Source organism: Lonchura striata, chromosome 3 (assembly GCF_050655825.1).
Source record: "Lonchura striata isolate lonStrDom1 chromosome 3, ASM5065582v1, whole genome shotgun sequence".
In the NCBI taxonomy this organism is placed as follows: Eukaryota; Metazoa; Chordata; class Aves; order Passeriformes; family Estrildidae; genus Lonchura; species Lonchura striata.
The window spans coordinates 2,948,658-2,969,101 of NC_140705.1; the positions used below are offsets into that span (position 1 = coordinate 2,948,658).

Sequence of the window (20,444 nt, forward strand, 5' to 3'; positions counted from 1 at the left end):
CACTGGGCAGGGGGTGGAATTACTTCACCTGTGAGCACAAGGTCACAGATGTCACCAATTAACACAAAATCACTCCTCGTGTGTTGCACTCTCCACGCTGCTGTTGCAGCTCCTCAGCCCCAATGCCCAACTTGCATGATAGTTGCTTTAAATTCCAACTTCTAGGATTTTATTTTTTGTGTGAGTCATTTTATAACCATGCAGAAAGAGAAATAGTTCCTTGTTCAGAGATATTTTGAGTCTCTTCTACAGATTTATTTAATGTGAGTTCACTAGAACAGAAATCTGTGATCTTAAAACTATTCAAGCTTCTCTTGAAAGGTGAACCCAAAATCCAGATCCAAAAGTTCCTGAACATTTCTGGTTGGTAATTGAGCTGGATAACTCAGGATCACCCACCTGATGTTTCTGAGATGCTTCTATCAAGGCTTTCCATAAATGTCTTGGCTGAAATGACAGCCTGTGACTTACTGAGAGTATTTGTGTGAGAGAGCAAGGATTTGTGTGTGAGAACATTGACCAATTCCCTTTCTTACACAGAATTTTCCCCTGTTTTCTGGGGAATATGGTTTCTTTCTCTTCCCTGCCACGTTATTATTTAAGTGAAGGCAGAGGGATTAGTATCCTGCAGTGTTGTTGCACTGTGGTGCTGCCCAGTGCTCTGCAAAATTCAGATTCTGCAGCAGAAAAATATTAAATTATTCTAATTTATATGAAAAAAATCCACTCACCTGGGACATCAGGGCAGTAAACTTAAGTAGTACCAAAAGACAATCGGTGTTCATTATATTTAGTTATACAATCACCTCACTGGTGTTATGTTAAAGAACCAGGAGTTTTGGTGTATACTTGATGTTAAAAGTAAAAAGCTCTTTTTACATCAGCCAGAAGGTCCCAAAAGGCAGCAGTTTGTTTTCCACCAGTGTGGGTATGACTGGGTGAGCTCATAGCACTGGTTCCTACTTGCATTTGGAATTATTTTGAGTGCAAAGAGGTGCTCAGAACTGCAGGTAAGTGATTTCCAGATCTGACAACTGTGTGTGTAAATGAAGTGCTCAATGACTTATATTTGCTTCTGGTGGGGATAAGTCACTCCTGCAGGTGTTTATCTGGTGGTTTTGGAAGACATTTATTATTCAAAACTTCTTTTTACAGATTATTTACCTTAGACCCACTGCTTTTCAAAATTCCTTTTATTCCTTTCTTTTATCATCTGCTGACCAACATCACCCTGCAAATCTTACAGTTTTAATTTGCTTTCCCAACTCTATTATCCTCTGCTGTTATTTGTCATTAAATAAATACTGACATGAGAGCAAAATTGCCATGTGTGAGATTGCAATATGATATTACAGAAATTTCCATCATCAAATAGATTTCCTTAATGGCACCATTTAAAATTTACCTACTTTGAAAAGTGTGTGTAATTAGTACATTTATATAATTAGGCACAACTGTAAGTGAGCACATGTAGAGTTTGTTTTTGCACTGAAGTGGGGAAGGAAGGGACGGTGTTGCCAGCTAAGGAAACCCAGCAAATATGCACTGAAATTCCTTAGGGATGTGTGTTTCCCATGTATTATTAACAACAATATTCTCCAATATTATCTACTGGGGTATTGCAGGAGCGGTGGAATGGTTGTGTGGGAAACACACTGAGCAAACAATTTGTTCAGGAATCCCTTTTCATATTAAATGCTGTGCATTCCATTATTTTAATGTAAATGTAATACAGCCACTTTCCTTATTATTGCAGCAATTTAAAATAAATATCAAGCTTTTCTGGCAGTGACACATGCCAGATAATCATGGATAAAAATGTGGGAAAGGCACAATTTTTCTGTGATAAGCAGTTGTGCCTGCAGCAAGGGAGGAAGGACTGACAAATATTACAATAACTGCAGTGTGCATGGGTGACTCCAGTGTTTTTTGGCACTGCAAAGGAAGAAAAATAAAATCAGAATGTCTTTTTTTTTTTTTTTTTGTTAACTGAATAATTGTGCATGTGCACTTAGATGTGGTTTGAGCTGAGGGCCTGAAAGAGCCTTAAAAGTGGCCTTCAACCAGAAAATTATGATTTTTCTAGATGAGGTTTGGGTTTTTTTCCTAACTGGCTCCTGGTGTCCAGGGAATGGAATGGAGCTGGGAAGGGGCTGGAGCACCAGGAGGAGCTGAGGGAGCTGGAAAGGGGCTCAGCCTGGAGAAAAGGAGGCTCAGGGGGGACCTTGTGGCTCTGCACAACTCCTGACAGGAGGGGACAGCCAGGGGGGATCGGGCTCTGCTCCGGGGAACAGGGACAGGATGAGAGGGAATGGCTTCAGTCTGTGCCAAGTTGTGGTCTAGATTGGATATTAGGGAAAAATTCTTCACAGAAAGGGTGAGCAAGCATTGGAATGGGTTTCCCAGGTCAGTGCTGGAGTCCTCATCCCTGAGGGATTTAAAAGCTGCATGGATGTGGCAGCTGGGGACATGGATCAGTGGTGGCCTCGGCAGCGCTGGGGGATGCTTGGATTCGATGATCTCAGAGTGCTTTTCCAACCTCAGCGATGCTGGGATTCACTTTTAAGTGGCAATAATCAGATTTCTTACCAGGCTGTGAGTGAGACCCTCAGGGTGCCCCAAGCCCAGGTATCCTGCCAGGTCACGTCTATTTTAAGTGGTGGAACTTGTTGCTGATTCCTGCAGCTGCTTTGAGAGCTGAGAAGTGGCAGTAGAGCACTGAATTCACATCAAGCCATGGGGCTGGAGCTGCTGAGGGAGCTGAGCGCAGGAGTCAGCTCCTGGTGCCAGAGACTGTAATACAATACTGCTGCTGTAATTGGTGACACAATGGAACTGTAATCAGGAAAACATCAAACGAGGGCCAGGCCTTGGTGAAATCACCGTGAATGAGCAGTTTTGCCTGAAGCTGAGGTTTTTTTAATACAGGTGAACCTGAGGTTACTCAATTTTCAAGATGGTTGCTCAGCTGGGTTTAGTTTTCAAATGAATTATCAAGGCAATTGTAATCCAGAGAGTGAAATCAGGGTGGGAAGAAGTTTGTATTCATTTTTATTTTCAGAATCAGACCTTGCAGTTATTTTGTCAAGCATTATCACTGGCTTTTAAGGTAAGAATGCACTGAGTGCCTCCCTTTCATGCAATCACAGAATGTTTTGGGTTAGAAGGGACCTTAAAGATCAGCCATGAGCAGGGACAACTTCCACTGTCCCAGGCTGATCCAAGCCCTGTCCAACCTGGCCTTGGACACCTCCAGGGATCCAGGGGCAGCCACAGCTTCTCTGGGCAACCTGTGCCAGCCACCCTCACAGGGAACAATTCCTTCCCAAATTTCCATCTAACCCTGCCCTCTGGCAGTGGGAAGCCATTCCCTGTGTCCTGTCCCTCCATGCCTTGTCCCAAGCCCCTCTCCAGCTCTCCTGGAGCCCCTTTAGGCACTGGAAGGGGCTCTGAGGTTTCCCTGGATCCTTCTCTTCTCCAGGGGAACACTCCCAGCTCTCCCAGCCTGGCTCCAGAGCAGAGGTTTTGGGTGGATGCATTCCGTGGAATAAGGAACACAAGGAATTAGCAGAAGATGCAGCAATCCCTGCAGCACAGCACTTTAGCAGACACTGGGAAGCTTCCATCAGCTTTCTCTGATAGGACGTGAGAGCAAACCAACAAAACGCTCAGGTGCAAAAATAAGACTTTTACATTCGGTATTCGGGAAAGAGATTGAAAAGCTGGAGTTTCCCAAAGCATTCCAAAATCAATGAGCTTTGGAGCAGCAACCTGCAAAGGAGGTGAAGTGGTCAGGATTGTGTTTGTCAAAGCTGGAGGAAGGGCTGTTTACAGACCTCTGGGATCTGCAGTTCTGAGTGGCTAATTCCATGAAGGAATGCCTGGCGGTGGGAATTCACAACCTTCATCTGTGTTTTATCTGTGCTGTGTGAATTCAGAGCAGGCTTTGCCTGGGAGACAGTTTTTCATGTGATTTTTGGCTGGAAGAAGTTAAATAGCTCTTTTAAAATGAGATTGTTTTTATTAAAGCAATACAATAGTCAATAAAAAAATAACACCTGCTTACTCCTCTTCAAATTATGTCTAATTCAGAGCTTTATGTGTCAAATTATCTCTGCTTCACTCTGCTGTGAATGGCAACAACTTGATTCCTGATTGATGGTGGTGGCTCTTGTGGAGACAAGCAAAGCTGATCTGATAAGCTGAGCCATTCTTTGGATTGTAATCACTTTTCTGTGCTGCAGAGATACTCTTTGTATGTTCATCCCTCTCGGAGAAAGCTGCATTTGGCTATGGATGAGGAGGTTTTGTGTGAGCAATTGTGAACTCTTTTCATGTTACTGTAACCGCAGAAATTTTGACTTTGCCACTCTGATAAAATTCAGGCACCTCACATCGGGAAAATCTCTCAAAACTAATCCTAATCCATTTCTTGATGACAGTGGCAGCAAAATAAAAGCATTAATAGCATGAACTTAGGGTGGACTTGTGAATGTGTCTACCTGGACTTCAGCAAAGCCTTTGACAGCATCTCCCATGGCTTATTCCTGGAAAATCCAGCAGCCATGGCCTGGGCTGGGTTAAGAACTGGTGATGGCTGGGCACAGGGAGTGCTGGGGAATGATGCTGCACTTGGTGACAACAGCCCCCTGCAGCTCCAGGCTGGGGGAAAGGGGCTGGAAAAGGCCCTGGGGGTGCTGCTGACATGAGCCAGGTGTGCCCAGGTGGGCAAGAGGCTGGTGGCACCTGGGCTGTGCCAGCTCTGGGGTGGCAGCAGGGCCAGGGCAGTGCTGTCCGCTGTGCTGGCACTGCTGGGGCAGCTCCAGGGCTGGGGACAGCTCTGGGACAAGAAGGACATTGAGAGGCTGGAGTGTGTCCAGGGAAGGGAACGGAGCTGGGGAAGGGGCTGGAGCACCAGGAGGGGCTGAGGGAGCTGGAAAGGGGCTCAGCCGGGAGAAAAGGAGGCTCAGGGGGGACCCTGTGGCTCTGTGTAATTCCCTGACAGGAGGGGACAGCCAGGGGGGATCAGGCTCTGCTCCCAGGGAACAGGGACAGGATGAGAGGGAACAGCCTCAAGCTGTGCCAGGGGAGGGTCGGGTTGGACATGAGGAAGAATTTCTTCATGAAAAAGGTGATTAGAAGTTGGAAGGGGCTTCCCAGGGAGGTGGTGGATTCCTTAAAGCCCCTTTCATTCCTTCCCTTGCCACCTCCCACAGCCCCAGGTTGCTCCAAGCCCTGTCCAGCCTGGCCTTGGACACTTCCAGGGATGGGCATTCCCTGAGGCAGAGAAGTGCCACCATCCCATGCCAAGTGCATTCTGCTGCTATTCCTGTTCCCCAGGAATGCAGCACATGGTGCGTGTTTTTATTAATGCTGAGAAAAGCAAGGTTTTTATAGCTTTCAAGTCTGCATTTATTGTCTTCACTTGATAAAGGCCAGGCATTTCATTTGGCCCTTTGACTGTTGCAAATATAGCTGATCTTGTATTTGGATTTAGAACCAAGAAGAGCAGGATGAAACCTGAGTTTATATTTTGCAATCATTTTTTTTTTCATCTGGGAGGTCATGGGGGTCACTGAAGGAGCCGTTTGCTTTATTGCACTGGGAACGTGAAGTTTATATTGGACATTTAAACTAATGCTAGAAATTGCCCTGTAATAAACTAATGCAAATATCAAATGGATTTGACTCAAAAAGTGGGCTGTAAATAAAACATTTCTTGCTTTGTGTGGCTTGCCCTGTTCAGCCTGCCATTAATGTAAAAACATGCTGGATTTGTGTAGACATCCCATTTTGGTGTCCTTAGGCAGATGAATTCTCAATCTCCAGGGCAGAGCCTCATGTTGCTTCAGAAAATGAAGATTTAGAGGGCTGAGCTGTTGTTTGAGGGGTCCCACCCTCTGTGACCTCCAGCTGGGCACAGCTCTCCTGTGGGTCCTGGGTCATCCCAGTGCCAAGGAGATGTAGTGGAATATTCACTGATGCCAGCACAGAGGTTAAATCCCTTACCATCAACCTGGAAATGTTTTCTGACATTGTTCAGTGGTATCTGGGATCCTTCTGAAGAGCTTCTAGTCCAGGCTTTCGAATTCCTTGATGTTGATTATGCATCTGTTACAGCATTCTGAAAGCGTCACGAGCACATTAAATGTCAGGTGCATAAATGTGATAATGACCTCAATAATGGTGCTTTAAGTGAACACAGGATTTACAGGGAACAGGATGGAATTCCTTCTCTTCAGGAAGCACTCAGGGAGTTTAGTTTAACTGAGAGATTAGTTTCGGGGAGGACAGGATAAAATAGAAAAAAGTCAAGGTAAAAGGAACATGATGGTCATTAGCTGGTGCTGTTGTTGTTCTCTTTGGGTTAAACACAGCCCTTAAAACTGACCTAAGGAAAAAAATTTCCAGGAAATGAACCTGAGGAATCATCTCCAGATGTGTTCAGTCTCATCATGTGTGAAAATGTGTCTTAATTCTGCTCTGCTCTTTGGATCCATCCATGTCCAGGTGAAGGATAAGATTTGAAGTGGGAATCTCTGCATGGACTGAGAGGGGGAGAGAGATTGGCCTGGTTTGAGGTTTCCATACAAATTAAAAAAATAATGAAAAAGCCTTTTTTTAAAATGACATTTCTAATGAGCATGGGAGCATTACTTCTGCTCTCCAAACAGTTTGTTCATCTCTAGTGCTGAGCTGTGGGATCCAAAAACACTCCTCAAACCTCATTTTCTCAGGGACAGAAGTGTGCCTGAGCCAGGATTCAAATGAATGCTCATGGAACACTTTCCCACTGTTTACCCAACTCTGAAATACGAAGCAAAAAATGTATCGGAGCATGATGACACTTCAGGAAGTTCTGAGTTCCACAAAGCTCTCATGTGGAAATGACAGATACTCAACATTTATAAAATATCCTGCTCAGGCCTCTGAATATGGACATAGGAGGGTCCACTTAAACACTCAGGTCCCCATGATTTGATAACCAGATGGTTGATAGCCAGTTGTGTTGACAATTCATCCCTGCTGAAGTTGTTTTCCAGCTGATGTTACTATTTTCTTAAATATCTCTCAAGATTCCCTCAGAGGACCCAGTGCAGATCATCCAAAAGCTGCAAATCCAGAGCAAAACCATTTGAATCCATGGAATTACTCTGGATTTCCAGTAATGCAATTGAGACAAAAATCTGGCCCCGGAGTTTTGTTCCTCTCAGTATTTGTGTTGCCCAAAGAACTGCCATAGGATTGTGTGTTTTATTTTCTATATGAAGTGTACATCAAAGAGAACTCTCAGCTTTGGGGAAAACAAGTCAATACTTCCTTTAAGGAAAAATCAGAGGATGTTTAGGCAGAAACATTGTCGTGTCTGGTTTGATCTCATGATCTTTTTCCATCAAGTGTTTTTTCTCCTTTATTGACTTCCACAGATCTCTTGTAGACTGATCTTTCCTTTTGTTTTATCATGAAATCACAGAATCCCAGAACGGTTTGGGTTGGAAGGGACCTTGAAGTCCATCCCATTCCACCCCCTGCCATTGGCAGGGACACCTTCCACCATCCCAGGTGGATCCAAGCCCTGTCCAGCCTGGTTTTGGGCACTTCCAGGGATCCAGGGGCACGACAGCTTCTCTGGGCAACCTGTGCCAGGGCCTCAGCACCCTCACAGGGAAGAATCTTCTGACATTGGCTGTTTTCCCTCATCCTTTTCTTCCACTTTTTCCCAGTCTTCAGATTTTCTACTTTTTCCCCCTCAGTCCTGTGTTTCTGAAAAAAACTTCCCTCCTTTTTATCCTTTCAGACAAACACAAACCTGTATTTTTTTCTAGCTGACACTTATTAGGTGTCATTTACTCACTGGGTCTGGAAGTGAATCCAACTACCCAACATAAAGTGGACAAAATATATTTCCTCTTCCTGCTGCCTAGAGCATCCCAAGATACCTGCTAGGGCAGGGCCATGGAATTTTGTGCAGGAAGGGTCATCAAAGACTGAGAAATCACTTTCAGTGAATCCCTGCTTCAAGCCCCAGTATTAAACCCAGTATTTGATCCTGACCTTTCCCCGAGCAAGCAGCCTCCTATGGATTTTTTGGGTTAATGTATTTCCAGTGTGGCTTCTCCTTTCTCCTGTGCTTTGGTTATTTTTAGTTGGCTCGGTTAAACCAGGTCTCTTTCAAGTTTTAAAGGAGTTGTATTTAAAGTGTTCACAGAAGAAAAGACTGTTTTACACATCAAGACCCTTTGTGAGGTGGTGGAGAAGGGCAGGAGGAAGAGCTGTATCCAGACAATGGGTGAGGGTGGAATTTTGGATTTTTTTTCAGGGAAGCTATGGAGGCAATTTGAGATTTAGCTCCATTCCAATGATCTCAGTGGTCCAGGGCAGTAACTCTGACCTTCACTTGATCTCCCAGTTTTACCAGCACTAATTTTAAAATTATTTCGAAGCTTTGATCACTGCAATTCACAACAATCCTGGTGAAAGTCCATCTTAATCCAGTTATCATTCCCTGTATCAATACCATTTTTGCATTTCTTTTTTAAATGAAAATAATTTTATGATACTTAATTAAACAGCAAATGTTCACTGCACTGGATCTGCAAATTTTCCTGTGTCAGCTGAACTTGTAATAGCATCAAAGACAGATGTTGGGTTTATATTTGACCTGTTTTCTACAAAAAACATTGATTGGCACTAATTATATTCCCTATCATTTGAATGTTATTTCTTTTTTAGGGAGGCGGAGTTTTTTGTTTGTTTGCTTGGTTTGGTTTGGTTTTTTTGTTGCTGATTTTTTTTTTTTTTTTTTACCCATGTAAAAATTGGCCCTTTGTTATTTGTGTTGTCTTATTTTCTCTTTTGAAGTGGTCAGGGAACTGGTGCTCATTGTCTCTTCTAAAATTTTCAATATTAACCATTTAACCATTTACTGACTATGTGAAACCCACATTTTCCTTAAAAAGCTAAAAAATTAGACAAATTTGGCTTTATTGGCCAGTGCTTCATGCTGAAGAACATCCAAACTTAAAGGTTTTTGCACTCCTTAAAGATATTTTCTAGATATTTCTAGATAAGCTAGATTTTTTTTTTAATATGGAAAGCACAATAATTAAATTTATATATTTATTTATTAAGTATTTAATAGAGACAGTTGTATTTATCACAAATGGATGAGGGGCTGTCCTAGAAATTTAGAAAAATCAGTTTTCTTCAGCAATGACAACTTTCAGCCCAAACCATGAAGTTTTGTGGAGATTAAAACACCCAAAGACAAATTCTGGATAAAAGAAAGAGGAGTTGAAAAATTGCAGTGAGGGATTGTAGCATTGCTCCCCCTGCTCCACACACACATACACAAATGTGCACTTTTAACATCATCATCATTTTATTTTCTGTAATATTTTTTATTTTTATCTCAATCAACTAATTATATCCTGGGTGGTGATTTTTCATCCAGCTCTTCTTGCCGTTCTATGTATGTGGCTGCTATTTTATGTGCCAACAATCCTAGGAAATATATTTCCCCATTATCCCGTGATATATTATCGTAGGGAAAACCTTCAGTGTGAAATTAGGGGGTTTTCCAGGGCTGGAGAAATCCTGATTTCTTTCATTGCCCTCTAGTGGGCTCGAGCTCCTCTGCAAGGGCAGGGAATGAGGAGCTTTCCCCTTCTCTTTGTGCCAAACAAACCATCGGGTTTCCTGTAATTTCGGTTATTTGTCCATGTTTGTGGGATTCCTGGAGCATCGTTTCATGGATCAGATGCAGCAGAATTATCCTGCTGGGGTTTATAAATTACGACAAAAAGAGGATTCTGTGCTTTGTGTATTTTGCTGTGGGAAGCAGGAGATGGGCATTTCCCAAATGAACATTCCCCAAGTAAGTTTTGGGAAGGACACCCGTATATGTTGGGCTGTCATTGAAATATTTACAATCTGGAGAGGTAGATATCAGGTTTTTATCGTTTTCTGCTGTTGTAGCTGTGTTGAATTGTGAATTCATCCCACACTCCTGCTAAAGGAGGGCTTGGTAAATGTTCCATCCCATTTATTTGTGATTTATCATAGAATCCTAGGATAGTTTGGGTTGGAAGGGACCTTAGGGATCATGAGCAGGGCCACCTCCCAGGTGTTCCAAGTTGTTCTAAGCCCTGTTCAACCTGGTCTTGGACCCTTCCAGGGATCCAGGGGCAGCCACAGCTTCTCTGGGCACCCTGTGCCAGGGTCTTTCCACCCTCACAGCCAGGAATTCCTTCCCAATATCCCATCCATCCCTGCCCTCTGCCAATGGGAAACCATTCCCTGTGTCCTGTCCCTCCAGGCCCCTGAGGCAAAGAAATTAATTTTGAACAGTAAGATCAAAAGAAATCAAACACAACTCCAGACTGGTTGTTAATATTTTTCATTTTAAATCAGCAAACAATTTACAAATGTATAATATATCATCATGTATTATGGCTTGCTGCTCTTAAAAAGTGAGTGACTTTTTGATGTAAAATCCCCGTTTAATATATGTTGGCTTCACACAAATTTACACTGTCCTGGAAAGACAGGAGGGGAAGAAGCTCTAAAGGGCATTTTGGAAATGACAGCACAATTCTGTCTGAGATACTTGGGATATGTCAGGCATTAATTTACATCATGAGGAAACCACGCTGTTCATTAGAGAGCAGAGCATCAGGGAGTCAAGCACTTGTGCAAGAGGCAAAAGCAGGGTTGTTTAGAATCATGGAATCATGGGATTGTTTAGGTTGGAAAAGCCCTCTGAGATTATCCAGTCCAACCATCCAGCACTGCCAAGGCCACCACTGACCCATGTCCCCAAGTGCCACATCCACATGGATTTGAAATCCCTCCAGGAATGGAGACTGCACCGTTCCCTGAGAAACTGTGCCAGGGCTGGACAACCTTTTTGGGAAAGAAATTATTCCTAATATCCAGTTTAAATCCCCCTGGTGCAGCTTGAGGCCATTTCCTGTTGTCCTGTGTGATGGGTTCACCATCCACAAATGATGGCTCTGTGTCCCCTGATGTGATGGGAGTCACATTTCCTGCCTGCCAGTGGACTGTAATCTCCCTGGTTTGCCAGGATGTTGGGAAATGATGGAATGTGGCTCGGGGAGTGCTTCTGGCAGCTCGCTGAGCATCTTTGGGTGGATCAATCCCATCCCATGGGCTTGTCTTAGAGGTGTAGCAGGTTGATGACAACCTTGGGTTATGGGATTCATTCTGCTCCTTGTTTCTCTCTGGAGAACAATTCTCTGACTGTTAAACACTGAGGCAAAGAAGGCATTAAGTGCTCCCACCTGCTCCTCATCCTGTGCTGCTCCATTCCCCCTGCATCCAGCACTGGGTGGAGATTTGTACGTCCATGTTTGCAGATGTGCATTGAGAGCGGCAGGGAAAAAAATCCTGCAGCTTTGCACTTTACTTCAGGAATGACTCACTCCCTCTGGTGGGAACATTTCATTCTGAATGTGTGATGCTGCTTTCCCTCCTCCTCCTCCTCCTCCTTTACCTCCTCCTCCTCTTTCTGCATCTATCCCCCTCCCCACATTCCCATTGCTGCTGCTCCGTGTGTGACATCTGCTCTTGTGCTGCAGAGCAGCTCTTTGGTTTCTATGGTAGCTGCTGTAGCCACTGGACCCATGGACTGGGAGGGAGAGGAGGAAAAAAATGCTCAAAGTGGCCAAATTCAGGTGCAGGATGTCCATTGTCCCTTGGTCAGAGGGCTGGGATGTTTTGGGAGAGGGAGTCCCAAGGGCGGCAGCTGCCAGGACATTCCAGGGTAATTTCCTTCCTTCTCCTGGGAAAAGTGCCTGCAGGCCAGCAGTGAAGTGGAGGGTGTGAAGAGCAGCAGATTTTGGTTTTGAGAACTTCACAATTCCTTTTGTCTTGTTCAGGTCTCCAGTTTGCAGAAAACCCTCCTCGGCTTCTGCCTTTAAGATGGTGAAAATGCAGATGCCAGGCCTAAGATATTGTAATTAAGTGTCTATTTATAACAGAGTTTGTCATTAGAATTACCATGTCATTTTTTAAACAAGGAAGGATAATGCCAGTTCACAATCTACACCTGTAGCTGTGTTGTTGTTTTTTTTTTTTTTAATTATTTTAAATGCAGTTCTTCTTTGATTTGTTCTGGCTCTGAATTCATTAGGAAGCCTGAATTAGCATCCTGCCACATTGTCTGGGGCTTCTTCACTCCTCCATCCCCTCAGGTACAAACACCAGGATTCTGTGCCAGGATTCTCAACTTCAGCTAAAAGTGAATTTACTAAAATACAGAACACACTTCTTAATTTTTAAACGTTTTTTGTAGAATGGAATCAGGATAAGGATTTTAGCAACAATTCCTTCATGGAAATGTTGTCTAACCCAGGGCAGTGTTTGGAGTCCCCATCCTTGGAGGGATTTAAAAGCCATGTGGATGTGGCACTTGGGGATGTGGCTCAGTGGTGGCCTTGGCAGTGCTGGGAATGGCGGGTGTCAGTGATCTCCAAGGATTTTTCCAACCTTAATGACTCTGTGATTCCATAATGCCATTATGCCACACCGTTGCAAAGATAAATCTATTCTAGAGCAGTTTTTTCATGGGAGACAAAGCCAGCGGGAGCTGGGATCCTCAAATTAGTATGAGTTTGGTAAATCATGAAATCATGGAGTGGTTTGGGTTGGAAGGGACCCTAAAGACCATCTTGTTCCAACACCTGGAGAGGACAGGTTGTCAGGGATGACGGTTGTGCCTCCCGTGCCCATGTGTGGTGTGTGCCCTGAGCTCTGACATTTCTCCAGGCAGACAGGTCCTGCCTGGGTGAGGGGAATTTAGTGCTGGATGCACTTTAGAGAACTCAAGAGCTCTCTCTGTGGCAGATGAACAAGTCCTTTTCAGGTCCATGCTTCTTTTATTTGTTTTCATTAAAAAGTGGTTTTTATTCCATTTCCTGTAATCCTTGGAATTCCAGGATTTTAAGGCCAAATGTTTCATTTTCTATGAAGAATATTTTGCATCTTCAGCATTCCTGATATACTTTGTATGATTTTATTATCCAGCTGTGTTTGCACCTTGCCTATTTTTTTCATTCCATTTTGTCACTTACTCCCATTTAATCCCATATAATCTTTCCTGGAGTCTTTATCAGCAAGACAGACCTCAGATCCCCTCAGCCTAAGTAGTTGTCAATGACATGAAAAATCCTCTAAAATCATTTGCAGTCTGGTGTCTGTGGAGCTCTGGTGCAGTTCTAAAACAGCCCAAATGGGACTTTTTAATGGAAAACTATGGCAAACTGGATTTTTTTATTGAAGACTATGGCACAAGAAGAGCCTTTACCATGATCCCTAGTATTTGTGGTTGTCTCCCAGCTTTAAGGTGCTGCTTGTCTTCCTGTTTTACCCTTAGTCTTGCTTGTGTTCCCATTTGTTTTATGGACCCCCTTCCAGTTGCATGGAAATCCCAGCCATCCCTAAGGACATTTAATTTTTATTTGTCATTAGCAGTCTTTATAAACACCTTTTTTTTCCCCCTTCTTTTTTCCCTTTTTGCCTGTGAGAAGAAAGGCTTCAGAGCCTCTAGATTGGCTCAGCTCTGACTTGAATCACTCAAGGTGTCACATCAGGTAAATCACACGCAGAATCATGGAATCATTTAGGTCAGAAAAAAACCTCCAATGTCACCAATTCCAATATATATATCCTACCCCTGTCTTCTAAATATAGCCAAAAAATAAAGTTACATCTCCTTAAAAGATGATACAATTATCTGGGTCCTCCCCCTCACGGAATCATTGAGGGTGGGCAAGACCTTCAAGGCCATCGAGTCCAAGCTGTGAGTGATCCCCAGTTTGTCACCCAGCCCAGGGCACTGAGTGCCCTATGCAGGCCTTCCTTGGACCCCTTCCAGTGTTTAACAACCCTTTCCATGACGAAATTCCTCCCGATAGCCAACCTGAACCCTTCATGGAGGGCACTGTAGATTCCACCTGGTTTCCATTATCCCTTAATGGTGAATAATTACCATAACCTCAACTGAAATTGTTGTTTTTTTTGTTTTGTTTGGGTTTTTTTTTGTTTGTTTGTTTTTTTTGGTTTTTTTTTTAACTAAGATCATCCCACATTTTCCATTATTTGGCCCTTTTGCACCCATTGTTTGTTTTTCTTTCTTGAGCTTAGTTTATGACTTGTGTGTCTATGCGTGGATCAATGTTAGAAGATAATATTAAAAAAAGGGATTAGCACGTAGCAATGATCTGTTAAATAGTGTAATTCATCATTGTGCAGAGGCCATCATTAATTTAATTTGTTTAATTAAAATATCCCATTAAAATGGATTTAGTTACTGGCACCAAACCACTGCTGGCTTCCTCTTTGTTACTGGGACATTTTATTACAAAGTCTCACCAAATTCAACATTTTGCTAATTGAGTCAGTGGTTCAATTTGAAATTAGTGTTGCTGGGAAGGAGAAACAAATCAAATAGAGAACCTCATTAGCATTTAGGACTTAAAACACAGGGTTTCCTTATTTCTCTTTTAGTGGCTGTGAGCAGGAGGTCAGGTTGTTCTGTGAACATTAAAAAATGTCTTCGCCCGACCTGCTGTTTGCCTGACAATGCCTCGTGTTTATCCTGACAGGAAGAAGCAAACAAAACAAAATGAAAAGGTAATGAGGTAGAGCACAGAGGGGATGGGAAATCTTCCCCTCAGAAAGCTCTGCAATGTTTATTAATGCTGCTGGGGCAATGGAAAAATGCAGCCTAGGAAAAAAAAAAAAAAAAAGCCATGGAGTGTTTTTCCATTTCAACTTGTCCTTTTGGAATTTGCCCATGCTAGAAAAGACAAAAATGAAATAATTCCATCTCTGAGCATAAAAGTGCAAAGTATATTGTGGTCAGCAGGTTTTGTTTCCAGTGTGATTTTGTAATCCTGCTCAGAGTGGAAAAAATCCAATGTCACCCTTTTAGTGACGTTTTAATTGTTGCTAATTATCTTAGAATCAAGGAATGGTTTAGATTGGAAGGAACATTCAAGCCCATCCCATTCCACCCCCCGCCATGGGCAGGAACACCTTCCACTGTCCCAGCTTGCTCCAAGCCCATCCAGCCTGGCCTTGGACACTTCCAGGGATCCAGGGGCAGCCACAGCTTCTCTGGGCAACCTGTGCCAGGATCTCACCACCCTCACAGCCAAGAATTCCTTCCATCTATCCCTGCCCTCTGGGCAATTCCCTCTTGTCCTGTCTCTCCATCCCTTATCCCAAGTCACTCTCCAGCTCTCCTGGAGCCCCTTTAGGCCCTGGAAGGGGCTCTGAGCTCTCCCTGTATCCTTCTCTTCTCCAGGGAAACACTCCCAGTTCTCCCAGCCTGGCTCCAGAGCAGAGGGGCTCCAGCCCTTGGAACGTCTTTGTGGGTTCCTGTGGAGTTTCTCCAGCAGCTCCATCACGGCCCTCACCTTCCTTCTGGCTTTTTTTTTCTTTCTTCATGGCTGTTCACATTCTTCTTTCTCCTGCTGTCTTCCCTCTTTGGGTTGTGTTAGTGAGGCCTTGAAGTAGAACTCCCAAACCTTTTTCCTCTACAAAAGTCCAGTATGGCTCTCACCTGACTGATCCACCCTGGATGAGCTACTCCAGTTTCTAAAACTTGAACGTGTCTGATGGCTGGGGAATTCTGTAGGGGATGGTAGAGGAAAAAACTGGTTGCCTGATGTAACACCTGGTGCAATGTGTGACTCTTCAGGGAATCTGTGCCATTTGTGTGGGGCTGTGTAGGGTGAAAGGATCTGGAGAAGTCCTGTGAGCTTCTGGGACAGTGGATGGACATCATGCCCAAAGCAAATTTGGGCAGCTGAGTCCAACTTCCAGTTTACCAGCAGATCTCTCTGCTGAGGAATCATCAGAACTGGGTCATGGAGTGAGCTACAGTTATTGAGTCCCAGTTTGGGCTGTTTTATTCTCTTTTATGGGTCCAGGTCTGGCCTGGTCTGGGCCCTGGTGCTGCCCTGGCTGTTGGAGTGGTCACTGATATGGTTTTAGCCTTAGGAGCTCCAAAGCCCAGCAGAGGTCTGAGGGTGACAGGGGATGGTTCCCAAGAGCAGTTCCAGCAGGACCGGACCCTCGGCAGCAGCAGGGTCTGGCTGCTTGGACGTGAGCCCAGCTGCTCTTCTGGACCACAGGGACTCATGGATGACTCAGCACACTCGATTTTCCAGGATAAATGAAGTCATTCCACGGAATGACTTCTGGGAATGAGAAGGATTTACACTGGTTCCTTGAATTGCGATGAAATCAAGGAATACTCCTGTAATACCTGCCTCCTGCAGATGGATGTCATCATGCCTGATGAGAAAATTGATGAAATATTTGGAAAAAACCCATAAATTTCTCTGGTGGTTGGAGATTCTCAATTATCCAAGCAGACAAGGAACATTGGATGGTCCAGTGGAAGGTGCTCCTGCCCATGGCAGGGGAGTTGGAGTTGGACCAGATGAGCTTTTGAGGTCCATTTCAACTCAAACCATTCTGTGCTTCTGAGACCTGGGGACACTTGTGGCTGACACTGTGAGGCACTGAGTCACACTGGGTAAATCTGGGATCTGTTGGCCAAATTATTTTCTGTAGAACTGAGGAATGGGCTGATCAGGGGACACGCAAGTATTGAGCACAAAAAGACCGTGATTTGTTACCTAGCAAACAAGCTGAGCAAGGAAGGAGGTTTTCTGGTTTTTTTTTTGTTTTTCCTACAAATAGAAAAAATAAATTTCAGGAAGAGGCGAAAAGCTGTTCAAGGTGAAGAATGATGGTAGCACAAATCCAGGTGGGTATAAATTGCCAATCTTTATGTTTAGGATTGGAAATCAGTTGTTTGATAATCATTAGAGCAGCTAGGCTCAGGAACAGCTGCCCAAACAGAAGAGAAGAGGTGAGAAATCTGACAGTTTATGCAACAGGGCATGCAAAGTTCATGAAAGGATGGATGTGAGCTTCCAGTGGCCTGAAGCTCAACTGGATAACATGGAAGGAAGGAGGTTTTCCAGACCTGAGTCCCCATCACTACAGAGTGCTACTATTTTATGAACTCATTTCTCCACAATTTTTCCCCATATTATAAAAAGCTATGACTACATTATACCATTGTACTGCATCCTGTGCCCAGCCATTATGAATTTATAGATGAATTGGGGGAGCCAACTGATCAATATTCAATTTTTTGAGCCCTGCGTTTTGTGTGTCCCACTATTCTCAGCTGTTTGTGCAACGTCACAAGTTGCAAAGTCGGAAAATTTTGATCTACAGAAAATCAGCAAATTCTGTGGCCAGGGAGAGCTCCACAGTCTCCCTCGAGCCTTCCTTTCTCCAGGCTGGATATTCCCAGCTCTCCCAGCCTGTCTCCAGCTCAGAGGGGCTTCAGCCCTTGGAGCGTCTCCAAGGCCTCCTCTGGACTCACTCCAGCAGGTCATATTTGATACAAACTCACATACATCCTATTTATTTTTAAAATTAGTTCTACCATTTCCAGCTTAAAAATGTTATTGTAAATTATAAACATCAACATAAACAGAAAGTCCAACCAGTTTACCCACGAATGATAGATGTAGAATTTATTTCCACCACTGTATTCAGAGGCAATACAGATCACAAGCAGCTAAAAGACTGAAATTAGCCTTTTTAGGTATTGAATAAATAGAATAAAAAAGGCTGTGATTCATGGAGTAAAATGATAGACACTCTGTGTATGGATGCAAAAGTGGTTTTAGGTCTTTTGAACAGATCCTGTTTTCAGATTTCAGGCTCCATTTTGCCAAAAGATATCAAGTAAATCCTAGATGTTGGTGTCCCATGGTGTCTGCTGCAGGAGTAGAGGTTTCCTGTCAGGAACTGTATTAAATTCAGGTGATCAGAGTATCTGAAAACACTACTGAATATTCCAGCATATCCCTGATGTGGAGAACTGGATTGCAAATGCACTTTGATTTTTTTTAACCTATGAGGTTAATTATTGCCTTGATTATATAGCTGGAATTGCCATCTGTCACAAGCTCTGTGGGATGACCAAGCTTCTTTTGGCATCGTATTTTCCTACATATAATATTTATTATTCCCAAAATAATACAATGTGGGACAGACACTATCATCCTGGCACTGCCTGCCATGTGATGGTTTTCTCATCCTCACACTGCACTGATAATGCAGTTCCATTTCTATGTGCCACCATTAGGCTGTGAGGGACATGATATTATTTTATGTACATTTTACAGAGAGGAAAAAATGCCGCATCCCACTGATAGATCTGTTTAATTAATATTATTTCCATGGAGAAGTTTGCCAGGAGCTTTCTGGAAAGTTGAGAAAAGACGTTGTCACTGTCAGATGAAAATATCCTCATTTTTTTGAGATCCTCCTCAGATCTATCACAAAATAACCCTTTCCTCCTGGGCATTGGGAAGCTGAAAGATCAAATCTCCTTGTGCAGACAAAGGTGGGGAAGCACTGGAATGTTTTCCCAGAAAAGTCCCATCCCTGGAAGTGTCCAAGGCCAGGCTGGACAGGGCTTGGACCACCCTGGGATAGTGGAAGTTGTCCCTGCCCATGGCAGGGGGCAGAAAAGGATGATCCTCAAGGGTGATGCTTTCCATCCCAAACCATTCCATGATTCTATTGCCAGGGAAACTCAGAAACACATCCAGTTTTGTCTGAGGCCTTGCAGATAAAGGGAACATTTAACTACCATCCCAAACTGGAAACACTTCCAGGTGAGAAAGCAAAATATGTGGAATTGTCATTAAATGAACAGGCAGCTGTGTCATCCCTTAGCTGAGATGGGAATTGAGCTTGGCCTCCAGTTCTGGGAGAACACATTCCCATTGTGAGCCTTGCTGTGACAAAGACTTCAGCTAGTAGGAGAAGTTTGGGAAAAAAAACTCACATTCCAGGCCAGAACTAAATGAAAAGCTCATTTCACACACTGGCAAGTTCATACAGTGACACCACCAAAGCCTTGTGCAGGTATTTTTCTCTAAGAAACAAGAAGAGGAAATCTGTGGGATGTGTCACTCTTTCCTGTTTGCTGTTGAAAAGATCCCTCCATGTGGCATGCCACCCTGTCATTCTTTCTTTCTCCAGGCTTTTCCTTGGCATTTTTTGATCCAGAAACAATAAAGGATATTTAAACCCATGATGGATTTGTGGAACAACTTCAGAAGTGTTGGATTTTGTTTTCCTTGATGCTTCACATTAAGCAAATGAACCCTCAAGGAGAGGGCTGTGGTGTTACCTTCTTTTTCAGTTTACTAAAGTGTTGCTGATGTAAATCCTCCTGACCATTTCCAATTACATAAAAAGGAGGAAAAGATGAAAAATTAATTGTCAGCAACTTTCATGATGAGCTGTACTGACAAAATGTGGTGTCTCTCTACAGGCAGTGAGTAAAATGTTTAGGATTTCAAGCTCCTGGAGATGGGAGATAAGAAAAAAAAATCCTTGGGTGGGTGCTTGGGGTTTTTTTAACCCCTTTTTTCACATTTTTCCTGTAGAACACACTGCAGACAAATTTCAAACCCCTGTTTACAGCGCTTTGCAATTAAATTCCCATCAAAACCACAAATGGAAAAACCAATATGCTTCATCCGGCAGGTCTTAAGTTCCTCAAATTCAGCCTGAGAAAGGGCAGGTTGAGAGTGGCTTTTTCCCCTCCCTTGTTTAAAATAAACCCAGATATTTTAGAGTTTCACCTCTGAAACTTGAAATAAGCTTAGAACTCTTTCCCTCCCCCTTCACACCTTCTCTAGTGGGAGGTGTCCCTGCCCATGGCAGAGGGTTAGAACCAGACAATCTTTATGATCCCTTTCAACCCGAAACCATCCTGTGATTGCGTGCTTAGATGTGACTTCTTAGCACCTGCCTGCCTGTGACTCTGGGTGTGTGTTTTTCCCAGCTGTTCTGCCAATAAAAGCCGATTCCTCCTTGGGCAGCGCAGCCCAGGCTCTGTCCGGTCCCTGCGAGCTCCGGGCCGCCTCCAGCCATGCCCGAGGCAGCGCTTGCAAGTCCCGAGCTCTTGCCGAGGGGGAATCTCAGAGGATGCTCAAGGAGCTTTGCAGTTTCAGATGAGGTGGCCGGATCGGGTCCCCGGAGCATCGGGGACGTTTTTGCTGACCCGTCTTTGCCGGCAGCAGAGGCGGAGCGTGAGCCCGGCTGCCGCGTCAGCATCATTTTAATTAAATATATATTGCTTTACTTAGCTGCGCGGATGGCACCGCTCCTATTACTGCTTCCAACAGAGGTCTGGAATGCAAATGGAGATAATTTAAGCGCGGGGAGAAAAGGGTGATGTTACAGTAGGAGAAAACATCCAAATGAGACGCGGGGAGAAGAGTGGAGGATGGGGGATGTTAGCGTGATGGCAAACTTGGCTGAAATGTGCCTTCACCCATCATCTCAACTCCCCCTGAGCATGGAGA

General features: G+C 43.8%; 1 protein-coding gene and 1 long non-coding RNA gene across 3 annotated transcripts in view; both read left to right on the forward strand.

Annotated features, from left to right (window-relative positions):
• The window catches only part of MSRA (methionine sulfoxide reductase A), a 226,277-nt gene that overhangs the window by 146,355 nt on the left and 59,478 nt on the right, over positions 1 to 20,444 (forward strand). The window lies entirely within an intron of this gene.
• On the forward strand, positions 3 to 19,696 carry LOC146767761 (uncharacterized). The gene is made up of 2 exons (XR_014953520.1): positions 3 to 3,109; positions 3,482 to 19,696. It is a non-coding gene; the product is annotated as an uncharacterized LOC146767761 (long non-coding RNA).